The following is a 6,493-nucleotide window of genomic DNA, read 5'->3' on the forward strand; positions in this document are numbered from 1 at the left end:
ATCTATCTGCCTATCTATCATCATTATTGGTCTTTTTTTTTTTTTAAGTCCTGGCTCACACTTGCTATGTAGACTAGACTGGCCTCAAACTCACAGAAACCTACCTGCTTCTCCCTCCCAAGTGCTGGAATTAAAGGTGTGTACTACTACACCAAGAAACAGCATTTTTTAAAAAAGCTTTGTGGTGGTACATAATCATAATCCCACTCAGGAGTCTGGGACAAGAGATAAGAGTTCAAGATCGGCTTGGCCTACAGGGCAAGGCTATTTCAAATAAAATAAAAGCCCAGTATAAATGCAACTAAGCAGGACCACATTTAAATCTCCCCTCTATAGCATTTTTTTTTAGCACACTTAATCCACTTATTTTTCTTGTATAAAAACCCTTATGTGGTAGCCACAGCTGGAGCCTGGGTCCTCTGAACACTCTGATGTGGGTTTTCACAAGATGATCAGTGAATTCCTGATAAGGAGACTTGGTGAACAGTCTCTTTCCAGAGGTCGGGGGTCAGGTAGCTGTGAGTCTTGGAGATGGCATCAAAGGTGACCTTGGCAAAGTTGCCCAGGGTGGCAGTGCAGCCTCTGGCTGAAGTGTAGCAGTCATCTATACTGGCCATCATCAGGAGCTTCTTGGGCACAGGAACAGAGACAATGCCAGTGCCCCCGGGGCAGGGATGAGACGCACCAGCACAGAGCCACAACGGCCTGTCACCTTGCATGGAACAGTGTGGGGCTTGCCAATCTTGTTCCCCCAGTAGCCTCTCCGTAAAGGGACGATGGAAAGCTTGGCCAAGATGATGGCCCCTCAGGTGGCAGTAGCAACCTCCTTGGAGCACTTAACACCAAGACCAACGTGACCATTGTAGTCCCCAATAGCGACGAATGCCTTGAACCTGGTCTGCTGGCCAGCCCGAGTCTGTTTCTGCACCAGCATGATCTTCAGAACCTCATCCTTTAGGGATGCACTCAGGAAGAAGTCAATGATCTCAGACTCCTTAATGGGCAGAGAGAACAGGTAGATCTCCTCCAACGACTTAATCTTCATGTCCTTAACCAGGCGGTCCAGCTTGGGGATCCACTCCTTGTCTTCAGCTTTACCTCCACGAGCCCCGTGGTCCTGGCCCCTAAGACAGCTGCGCTGCCGAATCCTCCTCCGTGAAAGCCACGGCCTACCCCACCTCCCCCCCCCAACCCCCCCCCGTCCTCGGGGCACTTGGTGTGTTCCCGAAGAAGTCTCTCTATAGCATTTTATTTAAAAAATTATTTACGATTAAGCCAAAGACTACTTGGTGATACACCTATGATTCTTGGAGGATTGTCCTAGGTTCTCTGTAGAAGGCCTTTATTTAGTACTACAGCTGCAGGGACTAGGAGTTCCCCTGAGTAATTTCTGATTTCCATACTTTGTCCCATTAACTGGCAGTGGTCTTGGTAGCTATCACAGCCTGAATTATGAGCTATTGTGTTATAGTTAAAACCAATTTGGCTGTTTCATGATGTGGTCTTGTCTGAGCTGATCAAATGACTAGCCAAACAGAAAGGTTACATATGATAGAGTTACAAGCTTCTACCTTGACTAATCCTTTTATTGAAAATAAAATATAGCCCCATTATCTAACCTGTCTGAACCTGATGCAGACTGGGGTTGTCATGCCTAGTGCTCTATCTCACCACACCAATGCACTGCTTGTCTGCAATTTATGGTTTTGTACCTCTCATTGGCCTCTGGCACAGTATGTAATTTCTCCAGATTCTAGTACCTGATGTGGCTAGTGTAATAAGGCAAAAATAACGAGGTATGTGTCCATATGGGTGGAATCTGGGAGTGGTGAAAACAGTTACTCTGGGCAAAGAATTCCAAACTTGGAGATTATACTTTAGGCTTAAAGTAAACAGTCTGTAGGTAACACACAGAACGGAGGTTATTCCACTACTGCAAGAGACCCTGGGTACAGTGGTACATGCCTGTAATGCAAGTCATGTAGGAGACAGAGGCAGAGCAATCAGAGCATCTACAGCAGTGGATTCTCAGCCTTCCTAATGCTGTGAGCCTTTAATACAGTTCCACATGTTGTGGTGACCCCTCCAACCATAAAATTATTTTCGTTGATACGTGTAATTTTGCTACTGTTACAAACTGTAAATATATCTTATCATCTTAGATGACCCTTGTGAAAGGGCTCTTCGACTTGCCCCCCCCCCAAAAGGGTTGCAACCCTCAGGCTGAGAACCACTGTAGTAGGTAAAACCTGGTAACATAGTGAGCTTGAGGTCAGCCTGGGATACATAAGACCCTATCTTAAAAAATTTTAAAAAGTGGTAGGCAATAGGAAGAATGTGTGCTTCTATAGGATATCAAACAGCTCTCCTTAAGCCTTCTGCCTGAGACCATGTGTTCTAAGACACCGAAGTGGGAAAAAATGTGCCTTTGGTATGGAGTCTGGGATTGAAGGTCATTCTAGTGCAAAAGATGAAGTGGGTTGATTCAGTCACTGTAGCCATGGCGACCAAAGAGCGTGAGTCTTTTTAAGGGAGGCACTGTGCATGAAGCTATTAAAGAACTGTTCTCATTTGAGTCCTGATCTGCCAAATGTGACAATGAAAAGTTCTCCGAGTGGGGATGGGGGTGGCGGGAGGGAGGGAGGAAGGATTGCCAAGCCTTGGTACTATGATCCCTGGTCTAAGATGAGGCTTATCCATGGAAGCCTCCCAAGCCACCATGGGTACTGTGAAGATGCCTTGGAGAAGACCCATCTTTATGATTAAAACAAATCAAAGAGCTTGCTGGAACCAAGTAGCCTACCAAAAATGCTATCTGCCCGCTCTCCGGACTTGCTGATTTCTCCTTCTACCCCTTCCCCACCCTATACACCCAAACCTGCATTGTTTGTTTCTCCTTCATATGATTATAAAGAAGGGGTAGGCCTGGAGGCACACACTTGGGAGGCAGAGGTGGGGGGTGGGGGGTGGGGATCTCTGAGTTCAAGCTCAGACTAGTCTACACAGTGAGTTCCAGGACAGCAGAGTAACACAGAGAAACCCTGTCTTGAAAAAACAAACAAACAAACAAATACCCTGAAAACAAAGTCTTGCAAGTTTTATGGTTTCTTCCTTTATTTTGAAAAATAAAGCATTTTAAAACTTTTATTTAACATGCAGATGCTATAAGACAATTTACAGGAGTCAGTTTTCTCCTTCCCCCATGTGGGTTTCTAAGAATTAGAACCAGGTTGTTAGGCCTGGCAGCAAACTTTTTACATGCTTAGCCATCTCACTGCCCCTCCCTGCCCCAACAGCCTACCCATGAGCCCTTTTGAGCTCTTGATCTCAGTCTCTACCTTCCAAGGGCTTTAATTTTTTTTTTCTTAAAAATATTTGAATTTGGACTCATAGAGGGGGTATGGACTCCTTCACACTGCTCACTCTTACACTAGGCTAGAGAAATTTTTTTCCTGGTCCTTTTAGGCTTTTCAGTTTGAACACTTAAACTTTAAGGATAAGTAATCTACTGATACACACCTAACATAAATGTTTACCTTCATTTTCTTCTTCAGGAATAGGCAGTACTGTGGCCGGGGCCCTTTTCCTGTCAGTAAAATGGGCCCTGAGGTTTCTTTTATGTGTGTGGTGCATATGTCTGTGTGCATGTTAGTGCATGCTGAAGCCAGAGGACGATTTTGACTGTCTTCTGCTGCTCTCTACCTTATATTCTGTGTCAGGGTAAGATCAGAGATGACGGATTGGGCAAAACTCGATGACCAACAAGCTCCAAGACGTTGTGCTGTCTCTGCCTCCACAGTGCTCAGATTACAGTGTGTCCAAAACCACGGCCCATACACCAAACTTAGGTCCAAACTTAGGTCCTCATTTCTGTACAGCAAGCATTTTACCAACTTAGCCCCTATCCCCAGCTTTCTTTTAAAAATGTAGTGTGCGTAGAGTGTGCACATGTGGGGGTGGGGTTGCCATGGTACAAACTTGGAGACTGGAATACAACTTTGCGGAGAGGATTCTGCCCTTCCACTTTTATACAGTTTTTGAGGTTGAACTTGGGTGGTCAGACTTTCACAGAGCCTTCTGGCTGAACCTAGTCCCAAGTCCCTAACTCCTCTATATCAGAACTATAAATTGCCACCTTCTGTGTCCCAAGCTCTTTGTGAAGATTGCTCATTGAATCATGAGAACTTCTCTCTCTCTTCTCCCCCCACTCCCAAAGCAGGGTTTCTCTGCATAGCCCTGGCTGTCCTGGAACTCACTCTGTAGACAAGGATGGCCTCAAACTGAGAAATCTGCCTGCCTCTGCCTCCCAAGTTCTGGGATTAAAGGCATGTGCCACCACTGCCTGGCAAGAACTTCTACAATAGGAAGACCTTTATATCTTTACCTAAAGAAGGATGGCATTTAAAACCACAAAAATGTAACCATATCAGAACAAATAAAGGCACAATATCTGAATTTATTTATTTATAAATAGACGCTCACTGTAGAGCCCAGGTAGTATAATCCTCCTGTATCTGCTTCCAAGACTACTGGGGTTATAGCTGTGTACTACATGCTTAGGTATAAGCCAAGACTTGTAGAAAATGTAGAGACAAGGCTACACTGTAGATTTGATAGCTTCTGGACCCCACCTAGATACAACTATAGGTAGCAGGCTATGCCACACACCATGGGGTTGTGTGGTTTATTTACTGTGGTTCTGGGAATGAAATACAGGACATCATACACTCTAGGCAAGTGTCTTACCTCCAACTCTGGAATCTTAAAATCAAGTTCAAAGTTCATCTCTACCTCCAACTTGGCTGCCTAAATTCACATTACTCCTAAATTCAGATGGGGAATAAGCAGTTGTTAATCATGACTTTTTAATGTCATAGGTTTCATAATCAACAGTTTGCATAATGGTGGCTTGGCTCTACCAAAAAGCTTGCTACGATGGCCTCAAACTTCGCATTGCTCTTGTATTAATAACTACATATGGTAACTTATTTTTTTCAATAATTTGTAAAATTATTTTTGTATGTTTATGGGTAAGGAAATATATTAGTGTATGGGCACAATCCCCCTTCCCCAAGGCACAAACATTCTTGTCTAGGGGCACATACTAAAAAGTATGTAAGTAACCACTTACTACTTTGTCATGTTGAAGAAATTTTTATTGCAGGCAATTTGTTTTCTGTCAAACCATCTTGGCCAAATTATCTCCTGTGAGCAGGAAGCCAGGAAAGGGGCAGATCAGGATGTAAACTGGTGCAGAGAGGTGATAAAAGGTTCAAAATAGCAAGAGCTGAGGAGACAGAGTTCAGAGAGGACCTTGATCTCACCTTACTGTTACTGAGTTACTCTTCAAAACACTTTAGAGACCCAGATGGAGGCTTCAGGAAGCAACAGGACCATAGCTGACTTGCAACATGAAACTAGATGATGATGATGCTTGGAATGAGCACTCTTCAGCTTTAAAGAGGGCCTTCAGGAGTAGCACTTTTGGTCTTTGCTTAGCCAGCACTTATTTCATATGTGGTTCAGCTCTACCCAACTATAAGCTCGGCCCCTTCCCATCTCTCTCTCCCATGTACTTTACAAGAACAAACTATAACAGTGTTTGTAAAATACTTGTAGATGTTTCTAAGGATTACCAACCAGGATGTTTATTTGGCCTGTAAACTTCATTTTCCATATTTTGCACTAATTAGAAATTGTGAGGCCAGTCGGGTGTGGTGGCGCATGCCTTTAATCCCAGGGAGGATTAAAGGCAGAGGCAGGCGGATTTCTGAGTTTGAGGCCAGCCTGGTCTACAAAGTGAGTTCCAGGACACCCAGGGCTATACAGAGAAACCTTGTCTGGAAAAAAAAAAAAAAGAAATTGTGTGGGTTAAGTTCTTGGCTGAATAAGCACTGTGTTTAAAAGAATCCTTTCTTGTGTTTTTAGTTAACTGGGAATAATAACAACTTCCTGTTTTCTGTATCATAGTAAGTGAAAGAATTGAGGTAATATTAGCAGTTCCACATTTCTAGAGGAAACATGCTGTTATTTTTTTTTTCCTTTCCAAATAAGTATATTATCAGTAGTTTTCAATTTTACACTTCTTCTGCTGCCACTAATTTATGGAGTTTTAACTCTTATTTTAATTTTATTTTCCTCACTCAACAACAATACAGATTACGTGAGGCAGATGCCGAATCACCACCCATTTACCCAACTTTAAAAGATGTGGATTCTGGGAAACCTGATATAAAGCTAAAAGCTATAGAGAGAATAATTCTTGATAAAATAAAAACCTAGTTGGTGACTGGATATTTTGCTTTTTCTGACCATGCCATTCATTAGATGGGTACACTCAGAAAATAATATATATATATATTGCATTGGTGTTTACTGGCATGTCCATATGAGGGTGCCAGATCCCCTGGAACTGGAGTTACTGACAGCTTTAAGCTGCCATGTGGGTGCTGGGAATTGTTTTTTGTTTTGTTTTTTTAAAGATTTATTTATT

The 6,493-nt window shown here is 43.1% G+C and overlaps 1 pseudogene; it reads right to left on the reverse strand.

Annotated features, from left to right (window-relative positions):
- Positions 1-386: 386 nt before the first annotated feature.
- Positions 387-1,060, reverse strand: LOC110320346 (annotated as a pseudogene).
- Between the last annotated feature and the right edge of the window lie 5,433 nt (positions 1,061-6,493).

Source organism: Mus pahari, chromosome 4 (genome assembly GCF_900095145.1).
Source record: "Mus pahari chromosome 4, PAHARI_EIJ_v1.1, whole genome shotgun sequence".
NCBI lineage: Eukaryota > Metazoa > Chordata > Mammalia > Rodentia > Muridae > Mus > Mus pahari.